Here is a 12,027-nt window from a genome sequence, read left to right as displayed (position 1 = left end):
GCTCTGAGCAAACTTAGCAACCAGATGGACATAATTGGTGTTTGTATAGTCCACCCAACAACTGCATATTCTTTCCATCCAGTAAAGCACTTGTTGTATGAGCAGGAGGGCCTAAGTTTAGATCGCTAACGCTGCTGAAAAGAATAAAATAGAGAAATAGGTTCAGTGGTGCACTGTGTAATCTCAGCACAGAACACACAGAGGACGAGCTTCCTGAAGCTCGCTGTTGAACCTATCTTGCTGAACCAATGAGTTCTGGGTTCAGAAAAGTTCCCATCTCAAGATTAAAGTAGAGAGTAACTGAGAAAGAAACCCACTGTTGGCCTCAGTTCTACACACACACATACACATGGGGGCAGCGGGAGTAACACATAAATTCACAAACCAAATAAAAATATATCATATCCAATGCTGTCAAAAATCCTTAAAAATATGTATGGACTAAAAATTATAAAACATGTTCTTTTACTGGAATAAAGTCAAACCAAAATACAGCAGATACCCACAAAATTTGCAACTACTTACAAATTAAATGTCATGGATTAAAAAAATTTTAAGATGGAGGGTGGACCAGGAGGGGGATAACTACCGGACTGTAAAAAAGATTAAAGTATAAGAATAATTTAAAATATAAAAATAAAAAACAAACTGAAAGATGTTTTTAAAGTACCAAAATTACTATAGCATACATTTGAAACAGCTTTTAAGGAAATTTCACAGCTTTGATACATACATATATTAGAAAAGAACATCAGCAAATTAATTATAAGCTTCTAATTTACAGAAGAGCTAACTAATCTCAAAGGTAAAGGAAAAAATTAGTGGAGAAGTAGCAATCAATACAGCAAGTAAACAATTCATGCATGCAGGAAAAAAAGCATTTTCAAAATCTAACACACAGGTACTGTTTTAAAGTAAGAAAGGAGCTGGATTTATGTGGAGTTCTTTGATCCACTTAGACTTGAGCTTTGTGAAAAGAGATAAGAATGGATCAATTCACATTCTTCTACATGCTGACCGCCAGTTGAGCCAGCACCATTTGTTGAAGATGCTGTCTTCTTTCCACTGGATGGTTTTAGCTCATTTGTCAAAGATCAAGTGACCATGGGTGTGTGGGTCCATTTCTGGGTCTTCAATTCTATTCCATTGATCTACCTGTCTGTCACTGTACCAGTACCATGTAGTTTTTTATCACAACTGCTCTGTAGTACAGCTTGAAGTTGAGGATGGTGATTCTACCAGAGGTTCTTTTATTGTTGAAAATAATTTTTCCTATCCTAGGATTTTTGTTATTCCAGATGAATTTACAAATTGCCCTTTCTAATTCTGTGAAGAATTGAGTTGGAATTTTGATGGGGATTGCACTGGATCTGTATATTGATTTTGGCAAGATAGCCATTTTGACTATATTAATTCTGCCAATCCATGAGCATGGGAGATCTTTCCATTTTCTGAGATCTTCACTGGTTTCTTTCTTCAGTGACTTGAAATTCTTGTCATACAGATCTTTCACTTCCTTAGTTAGAGTCACACCAAGGTATTTTATATTATTTGTGACTATTTTGAAGGGTGTTATTTCCCTAATTTCCTTCTCAGCCTGTTTATCCTTTGTGGAGGAGAAAGTGGGGAAGAGCCTTGAAGATGTGGGCACAGGGGAAAGATTCCTGAACAGAACAGCAATGGCTTGTGCTGTAAGATCAAGAATCAACAAATGGGACCTCATAAAATTGCAAAGCTTCTGTAAGGCAAAGGACACTGTCAATAAGGCCAAAAGGCAACCAACAGATTGGGAAATAATCTTTACCAATCCTAAATCCGATAGGGGGTTAATATCCAATATATATATAAAGAACTCAAGAAGGTAGACTCCATAAAATCAAATAACCCCATTAAAAAATGGGGCTCAGAACTGAACAAAGATTTCTCACCCGAGGAATACCGAATGGCAGAGAAGCACCTGAAAAAATGTTCAACATCCTTAATCATCAGGGAAATGCAAATCAAAGAAAGCCTGAGGTTCCACCTCACACCAGTCAGAATGGCTAAGATCAAAAATTCAGGTGACAGCAGATGCTGGAGAGGATGTGGGGAAAGAGAAACAATCCTCCATTGCTGGTGGGACTGCAAGCTGGTACAACCACTCTGGAAATCAGTTTGGCGGTTACTCAGAAAATTGGACATAGGTCTACCAGAAGATCCAGCAATACCACTCCTGGGCATATACCCAGAAGATGCTCCAACATGTAATAAGGACACATGCTCCACTATGTTCATAGCAGCCTTATTTATGATAGCCAGAAGCTGGAAATAGCACAGATGTCCCTCAACAGAAAAATGGATACAGAAAATGTGGTACATTTACACATTGGAGTACTACACAGCTATTAAAAAACAATGAATTTATGAAATTCTTAGACAAATGGATGGATCTAGAGGATATCATCTTGAGTGAGATAATCCAATCACAAAAGAACACATATGATATGCACTCACTGGATATTAGCCCAGAAGCTCAGAATCCTTTTTAGAAGCGGGAACAAAATACCTATGGAAGGAGTTACAGAAACAAAGCTCGGAGCAGAGTCTAAAGGAACGACCATCCAGAGACTGCTCCACTTGGGGATCCATCCCATAAACAACCACCAAACCCAGACACTATGGCAGATGCCAACAAGAGCCTGCTGACAGGAGCTTGATATAGCTGTCTCCTGTGAGGCTCTGACAGTGCCTGGCAAATACAGAAGTGGATGCTCACAGTCATCCACTGGACGGAGCACAAGATCCCCAATGAAGGAGCTAGAGAAAGTCCCCAGGGAGCTGAAGGGGTTTGCAGCCCCATAGGAGGAACAACAATATGAACTAAGCAGTACCCCCAGAGCTCCTTGGAACTAAACCACCAATCAAAGAAAGCACATGGTGGGACTTGTGGCTCTAGCTGCATATGTAGCAGAGGATGGCCTAGTTGGTCATCAATGGGAGGAGAGGCCCTTGGTCCTGTGAAGGCTCAATGCCCCAGTATAGGGAAATGCCACGACTATGAATGGGAGTGGGTGGGTTGGGGAACAGGGGAAGGGGATAGGGTATTTTCGGAGGGGAAACTAGGAAAGGGGATAACATTTGAAATGTAAATAAAGAAAATATCTAATTTTAAAAAATTTAAAAGAAAGAAAGAAAGAGAGAGAGAGAGGGGGACTAGAGAGATGGCTCAGTGGTTAAGAACACTGACTGGTCTTCCAGAGGTCCTGAGTTCAATTCCCAGCAACCACATTGTGGCTTACACCCATCTGTAATGGGATCTGATGTCCTCTTTTAGTGTGTCTGAAGACAGCTATAGTGTACACGTATACATAAAATAAATAAATAAGTTTTTCTTTTAAATAAAAGTAAGAAAGATCCTGTGAGGGAGAAAAGGAGCAGAGGGAGCAACCTCAACTTTAGAAACAGTCCAGGGAAACCCACAACAAGTGTTACATAAACTTGAAGACACTGAAATTTCCTCCCTGATATCAGGGAAAAGGTGGCTTCTCTTTCTCACCATTTCTATCCAACATTGTGCTCAAGAGCCCAACTTATACAATTAAGTTACAAGGGGGCGGGGAAAACATATGGAAAAATTAAAATGATCTCTATAGACAGTATTGGCGTCTACCTGCACAGAGAGGCTTAATTAATCCACAAAACAGCCATGAAAGTAAATCATCTAGCAGAATCACAGATACAAAGCTAATACAGAATAAAAAGAAGTTTTAAAAGCTAATACCTAAAAACCCATGGGTGGGGGGAGGGGGCTCGAGAGATGGCTCAGTAGTTCAGAGCACTGGCAGTTCTTCTAGAGAACTCCACTTAGATTCCCAGAAACCACATGGCAGCTCATAGCTCTCAACAACTCCTTTTCCAGGGGATCTGACACCCTCTTCTGGCATCCTCAGGCACCAGGTATACACAAAGTGGTCCATGAATATATATATGTAGGCAAAACACTCATAGTAAAATAAAATACCAATTGGGTTAGCAGGAAACACTTCAAAATTAAGTTTAGAATCAATTTTATTTGATTATACCACAAAACAAGACTATTTAAAAATTTTTTTTCAAGTGTGTAAGACTGCTGTGTTGAAATGTATAAAGCATTGCCAAAGGAAATCAAGAACTTCTGAAAAAAAATTAACTGAGTTGGGGGATGAGCTGTGTTCACAGCAGAAAGACTCAATATGGTTATAGTGCTGATTCCCCACCCCCCAACTAATCTGTAGATTTAATATGATTCTAATAAAATCCCAACTGCCTGTTTTTTAGAAAGTGAAATGCCAATGGTTAAAATTGATATAAAGATCATGTCATTATCAGACATACAAAATAATTTTAGATATAAAGAACATGATAACAATGCTGAATTAGTTTATTTCTTATGATCCAAGTAAATACAAAAGCCATACATATACAAATGTACATGTGGTTTACATAGAAGCTGGAGTAATTAAAAGGGTTGATATTAGAGTAAGAATAGTCATAGAGTCCAAAAATAGACATATGTAATAGCCATTTGATATTGGCAAGAGCAATAGACCCACTCAATAGGATACAGATAATGCAGGACCAAGTACACACCATAGGCTTGGTTTGCGGGTGGGCTTGTTTACTTATGTAGGTGTGAGTGTGCATGTGTGTATGCATGTGAGTGTGCATGTGTGTGAGTTGTATGCGTGTGAGTGTGCATGCCTGTGAGTGTGTATGGGTGTGTGAGTGTGTATGCATGTGAGTGTGTATGCATTTGAGTGTGTGTGTGTGAGTGTGCATGTGTGTGAGTGTGTATGCATGTGAGTGTGCATGTGTGTGAGTGTGCATGTGTGTGAGTGTGTATGCATGTGACTGTGCATGCGTGTGAGTGTTCAGGCATGTGTGTGTGTGTATGTGTGGGGAGGTATGCATTTGCATTTGCATGAAGGTCATAAGCCAATATCAGATGTCTTCTTCAATTACTCTCCACCTTATTTTTTTGAGACAGGCTCTCTTGCTGAGCCTAGAGCTCTCTGATTTGGCTAGAATAACTGGCCAGCAACTCCCTGGGATTCTCCTTCCTTATCTCCCCAGCACTGGGATTATGGGTGTACACTGCCATGACCCACTGTTAAGTGAGTGCTGGAGGATTAAACTCAGGTCCTCAAGCTTGCCTAGCAAGCACTTCACCAACTGAGCCATCTTCTCAGGCCCCACCCATCTGTTCTTTTACATGAATCTTATGACCAGACATGGTGGCACATATTTTTAATTTCAGCACTTAGGTGGCTGAAGTAAAAGATTGCAAGTTTGAGACCAATTGGACTACACAGAAAAACCTTGTTTCAAAAACCAAACAGTTGAAGAATGGTGAGCTGTACCTTTAACCCCAGCTCTGGGTAAGCACAGCCAGGTGGACCTCTGTGAGTTCAAAGCCAGTCAGGTCTACACTGCAATAACAGTCCAGCCAAGGGCTACATAATGAGACTCTGTCTCAAAGATCACACATTTACACATGATCTAAATGTAGAATAAAATGGTTTAGAGACAAAGAACTAATGAGTTGGGAGAGTGGAAGACTGTGGAAGGGGAATGTGGCCAAAGCATACATGCTTTTAAGGAAATGTCCTTGAGAAGCCAATTACAGTGAATATACACTAATAAAAATCTTAAAAGGAAATCTTGACCCATAATTCAATATATCCAAACTATAAGCTCTAAATAAATCATAAACAATATGTCCAAACTATATACTCTTAATAAATCATAAACCTATATGTGGCCATTAAAAGTAGGCAGGGATGTAACTCGGTGGTACATTGCTTGCCAGATGTGTGCAAAGTCCTAGAGGTGACCAGCAGCAGTACAAAAACATCAGTGATAACAGCTGTCCTCTCATCACGGGGAACCGAGGCAGATGGATCTCAAGCTTAAGACCAATCTGAACTACACAGGGAGTGTGTCTTACATAACAACAGCAACAATAATTAAAGTTTTCTTCCTTCTAAAGAGTCTACTAATAAAAATAGTTGAATTCTCATCAAATTTGCTCTTAAGTTGATGCTTCTAACCAAAATATGCTGCCCATCTGATTCTTTCCTCCATGAGAGAAAAGAATAATTAATAATAATTAATAATAATAATAATTCTGTTCTTGCAGAGCATCCAGGTTCAGTTCCCAGCACCCACATGGAGGTTTATAACCACCCATAACTTCAGTTCTAGAGACTACCTCTCTCCTCTGACCTCCAAGGGCACCCAGCATGAACTGGGTTCACATACACTCATGCAGGCAAAACACTCACACACATAAAAATAAATAAAATAATTCTAAATATTCTTTAGAATATATAAGGAACATTTGGGGCTCATGAGAAGACAACTGAACGGGGGAAATGGACCAAAGATTCAATAGATGTTTCATAAAAGAGGACTAATAAATAATGTGATTATAAAAAAAAGCACTCTACAATATTATCATTGGGGAAACCAAAGGGAAAAGATAATGATGTTTCCCCAACATACACACAACCTCTTCAATCCTAAGCATGAACAAATCGGACTATATAATGAGCCTTGTTGAAGTTGGGTTTCCAATCCCACAAGTTCCCACTCTGGAGACTGCCAAGAGGGACCTGCCCAACTTAGGTACACAGCCAAAACAACACCTAATGTGACCACTAGTCTGAGATTTGATGATACCACTAGGAGAAAAACTCAGTTACCACAATTACAACTGCACAGACAAATTATCATTGATTTGCAAAGGGCTCTGAAGTTGCCCTTAACCTAAGAAGAGCTACTTCTGAGCAAAGTTTCCAGGGTCAGTGAGAAGCCACAGTGAGTTAAGGCACTTGCCACCAACCCTGCCTTATCTGCCTTTGATCCACACCCACCCAAGACCCAGCATGGTAGACAGACAGAACCAACTCTCACAAGTTGTCCTCTGACCTGTGAGTGGGTGCTATGGCAAACATACATACATACATACATACATACATACATACATACATACACACACACACACACACACACACACACACACCACACACACACACACACACAAATTAATAAACAAACAAAGGCCTGACCTGCAACTCAAACTTCACCATTGAGTGGCTGAGCCTTAGACAATTTACATCCCATCTGTGCCTCTATCTCTGCCTGCATGAAGCAGGGACCATTTCCCTCACAGAATTGTCTTAACAGTCTGAGAACTAGAGGATCGCTCCACATGTGGTTCCACTTTCCTAAATGGCTCAGATAACTATCAGTAACAAATCTATCTGGCCTCCTGGATCTTCAGACCTATGCAGGTCTTATGAGCTGGGTAACCAGTGTCAGCCCTGGGCCTCTCTGTTCCCAGGTCCTTTTTATACGGTGCCTGCCTCCATATCACATCAGGAACAATATCAACCAAGGGGAGGCATGAGTGAGAGATGAGAGGGCAGGAAGAAGAGAAGTCAGAGCTCTCCCACCTGTCTGCCTGAGGCACTGCCTTTCGGTTCCCACTGAGCAGGCCTGCCTGGTTCGAGAACACACTGGACCTGAGCAGAACCCTCTGTCCCCCTTGCTTCACTAGTCCCAGTGGGTAGGTACTGCTTCCTGACCTGGCTCTACCTCCTTAGAAACCTGACTTAGTCTGTTGGACTCCTACACACCAGCCACATCACAAAGTCCCCATCTTACATCCCCTGTGTTCTGAATAACTAACTGGCAGGCTTCCTGCTTTCCTGGTCAGCTCCTAGCTGCACAGATGGTTGGTCACCTGGTATGGAGGACCCTTGAGATTTGAAGAACGTTTGTTGTAATTGCGTCCCCACTTGTACAGAGCCCACTGTAAGTGCCGGTCTGTATCAGTCAGTCACTGTGAATCCTCTGCTCCTTTTAGTAAAGAGCATGCTGCTAATTACCTATTACCCCAGAGGATATTTCAGAGGCTTTGCGGCCAGATGCCTGGCTCTGGGCATTTGCTTATGAGAATTGTCTCTGTTGTGAGGCAGGAGGATAAAATGTATACTATCCTTTAGTATAGAAGGATTCTTCTTGACTCTTCCTGAATGCCATCCCTGTTTACAGTGGATCTTTCTCACATCTGGGCAGAGCTCTAGGCAAGGTGTTTCTTCCTCTATAACAGAGCTAATGCCTCTCCACCCTCCCACCTCACACTGTCTATGCCCCAAAGCTCAGGCCTGATGCTGTCTATTGATTTCACGTGCAGCACGACTTCCACTACACTTGCATGGTGCTGGATTCAAATGTGCCCTACTAGAACTGGCAATACAACTTGTCATCTGAAAATATAGAGACTGTAGTGGTTAATCTGTGTGTGTGTGTGTGTGTGTGTGTGTGTGTGTGTGTGTGTGTGTGTGTATGTGTGTGTCTGTTTGTGTGTCTGTGTGTGTGGTGTGTGTGGTTGTGTGGTGTATGTTTGTACGTGTGTGTTTGTGTGTCTGTGTGTATCTGTGTGTGGTGTGTGTGTCTGTGTTTGTGTGTGTGTTAGGTATGTGTGTGTTTGTGGTATGAATGTGGTGTGTCTGTGTGTGTGGTGTGTGTGTGTATGTGTGTCTGTTTGTGTGTCTGTGGGGTATATGTGTGTGGTGTGTGTGTGTACATGTGTCTGTGTGGTGTGTGTGTGTATGTGTGTGTGGTGTGTGTGGTGTATGTTTGTATGTGTGTCTGTGTGTATTTGTGTGTGGGTTGTGTGTGTCTGTATATGTGTGTGTGTTAGGTATGTGTGTGTCTCTGGTCTGAATGTGGTGTGTATGTGTGTGTGTGGTATGTGTGTATCTGTGGTATGAATGTGGTGTGCATGTGTGTGTGTCTGTGATGTGCATGTGGTATGCATGTATGAGTGTCTGTGTGTGTGTGGTATGTGTATGCTTGTGTGTATGACGTACGTGTATGTGTGTGTTTGTATGTGGTGTATGTATGTGTGTATGTGGTATGGGTATGTATTTATCTGTGTGTGTGTCTGTGGTGTGCATGTCATGTGCATGTATATATGTATATGTCTGTGTCTATGTGTTTGTATCTGTGTATGGTATGTGTGTTTATGTGTGTGGTATATGTGTGGGTGGAATGTGTGTGAGTCTGTGTGTAAGGGGTACACACATGCCCAGTTTCATGTGTGGAAACAGAGGACAATCTCAGGCACAACTACTCACCTTGGTCCACTTTTGTTGTTTGCCTCTGTGTAGGAGAGGCTATGTGGCTGGAGATCTTCCATGAAGTCATTTGTCTCTGTGTCTACTATCTTATAACAGAACCCTGGGATTGCAGGCCCATGCTACTGCTCCCCAGTTTTATGTAGGTCCTGGGGGTCCAAACCCAGGACCTCATGCTGTATGGCAAGTCCCTTGCCCACTAAGCCATCTTCCCAGCCCTGTGATGGTCACCTAACTATCAGGTTGACTGGATAGAAAACACTTAGGATGTTTGTAAAGCACATGAATGGAGGTGCCTCTGACTTAGAGGTATATGGAAAAATAGGGCTCTGGCCCAATGATTGAATTAATCCTTTGATGGATTTATAACATGGTGGCATTAACATGAGAAAGTAGGAACTAGGTGATGGAGCCTATTAGGGGAAATATGGCACTTGAGGTGTGTCCCCAGGGGCTACATCCAGTCACCATGACATAAGATACTCTGTCAGCCATGTCTTCTCTATCATGATAAACTGTTCCTTTTGAAATGATAAGACAAAACGGAGATTCGTTCCTTCCTCCTTTGAGCTGTTTCTGCTTAAATGGTCTTTCCCAGGGATGAACACAATAACTAATAGATCAGTTATTCCAAAGTAAAAGCGTGTAATCAGACACAGGGTCTCATTGGTGCCCTAGTGCATGCTGGGCAATCTGCTTTCCCCAGAGCTGCTGAGGGGTGCTGGAGTTAGATTCCTTCCATAGTGTTACATGGCCCAGGATAGATGGCCAGGTACGCATGGTCCTAGAAGGTGACTGTGACAGGGATAAAGGCGTTCTCTTGACCATGCAACAGAGTTTAAGAAAGACTGAAAGTGAGGAAGAAAAGGGGTGTTATTCATCCTGTAGCCTTGGTTTATATGTCAGAAAAACAGGGTACTGGCCTTTTGCTCACTGCCCATGAGCACGCCATTGGATCCTCTAAGTCTCTGAAAGCTCAGACACTTTCCCTGTATTTAGCCATGTGGTTTTGTGTTCCTCACCTAAGACCCAACTGAATGAGTAGGATGTTTCACCTGGGTCAAAGACATATCAGTCTGTCACAACAAGTTACATCAACCTGTGACTACAACATGAAGCCTCTATATAAAGACACAAGGATTAACCAATCTGCAGGCTATCTGTGGTCATCATTAAACCAAGAACTTAGAAACTTGTGCAGGACAGGAATTGTACTTACCTCTATTTTTTAAGATTAAACTCAAGTATGTAAAAATATCTGGCCCAAAGTATATGTAATAATGGCGCTCAAGAAAGATGGTCTTTCTATCTGGATACAGCCATGGCTCGTGTGACTATTTCCTTGTCTATCTGTACTAACAGAAGTCTCTGATGTTCACGCATAGCCATAGAAGAGAATTTCCATCCATTAATACTAGTATGCTTGTATTCTACTGAACAACTTTGTCCAGCATCCCTCCTTCAACCCCAATCATCATAACAGACCTGTGGATTGTTCTTTTTCTGCCCTGGGAAGAAAAATCTCAGATGCTTCCCACAACCTTCCTTATTACCCTTCACCAACCAATAGCTTGTATTCTCTTGTCAGCTCCAGCACTTAGTGTTCCAATCTTCACACATACCAGGGTCTCCCCAGGTTGGGCTAGCCTCAGGCAGAGGGAGGTCAGCCTGCATGGAATAGGGACCATAGGCCTCTCTATTTCCCAACTTTGTGTATCCTGCTCTCCACTACAAAGCCTTTAGGATAAGTTATCTTCTCCACCCTTTATCTTCCAAAAAGAATTCAGATATAATTGAGAGCTGGACTTGACTATCATGGATGTCCAAAGTTCACTCTCTCCCTTTGGAGGGATTTTATCTGGGTTTCTCTGAGTTCCCCCTGCTGGGCATCACTCTTTCTGCTACTTAGAAGACCCTATCTCCTGCTCACCCAGAGCCATTCAAACAATCTTAGGTGGGGCCATACTGTCCCACTGGCCAAAGTTAACATGTCCTGCCTACGGGTCCTCTTGACTCTTGATGCGGTTTGTGTACCTACCCTGTGAAGCACAGGAGTGTGGGTCAAGCTTGCTTGACTTTATCTCTTCCTTGAGCTTGTCTCCCTTGACTTGAGAAGGAAAGACTACCTGTTAAATGGGACAGAGTGGGTCAGAAGGGGTCATGACATGGGGAAATATACCAAGTTCCAGGCAGGGCTACAGATCTTTTGTATGAACACTTTACTACAGTCCATCCACAGCTTCCTATAGAGTATCACCTTAGCATCCAAATGAGGGGTAGGATGTAACCCAGTGGTAGAAGAATGCTTGCCTAGCATGCATGAGGCCCTGGGTTCCACCTCCAGTACCACCTGCAATTTATTCACATGCCCAGGGTAGCTGAAGATGCTCTGACCCACACCTACTACCTCCAACACTTACCTAATCAATAAAATCACTTCCACTGCAGAATCAATGAATTGTGTTGGAAGAAAGGCACAAGATCTTCAGTCTCAATATTGTTTTAAGTGCCTAATAGGCAGACTCTCATCTGAGCTGTTTACACTCTAACCGTAGGCTGGAAGCAAGCAGGGAAGTCACTCCAAGAGTGCAGGGGTGGGGAAGCAGACGGTGGGTGTGTCTGCCCGATAGGAGCTTTGTCTTTCTTGAAAGATGATCAAACATAACAGCTGTTCCATCCCAGAGCAGAGAGGCCAGCATAGAGCAAGGCACAGGTATAAATCTCCCTCTTGCCAAAGCCTGACAACGCTGGGTGTCCGTTGTTCCCACCCTCCCAGTCAGAAGATCAGACTCTGCTGCTCCCAGGAATGTGCAGGCGCCCAGTCAGAGGCTGGCAGCCCAGCCTCTGAAGAGCAATGCTCCAG

At 42.4% G+C, this 12,027-nt stretch overlaps 1 long non-coding RNA gene across 1 annotated transcript in view; it reads right to left on the bottom strand.

The window, feature by feature from the left end:
- Positions 1-11,711, bottom strand: part of 2700089I24Rik (RIKEN cDNA 2700089I24 gene) — a 66,256-nt gene extending 54,545 nt beyond the window's left edge. The window contains exons 1-2 of the long non-coding RNA NR_045308.1: positions 11,585-11,711; positions 11,203-11,290 (exon numbers count right to left, since the gene is read on the bottom strand). This is a non-coding gene — a long non-coding RNA (RIKEN cDNA 2700089I24 gene). The remainder of the gene's footprint in view (positions 1-11,202; positions 11,291-11,584) is intronic.
- Between the last annotated feature and the right edge of the window lie 316 nt (positions 11,712-12,027).

The sequence above is a fragment of the Mus musculus genome, chromosome 19, assembly GCF_000001635.26.
Source record: "Mus musculus strain C57BL/6J chromosome 19, GRCm38.p6 C57BL/6J".
In the NCBI taxonomy this organism is placed as follows: domain Eukaryota; kingdom Metazoa; phylum Chordata; class Mammalia; order Rodentia; family Muridae; genus Mus; species Mus musculus.
The sequence above is the reverse complement of the archived record's forward strand: the minus strand, read 5'-3'. Positions and strand labels throughout refer to the sequence as shown.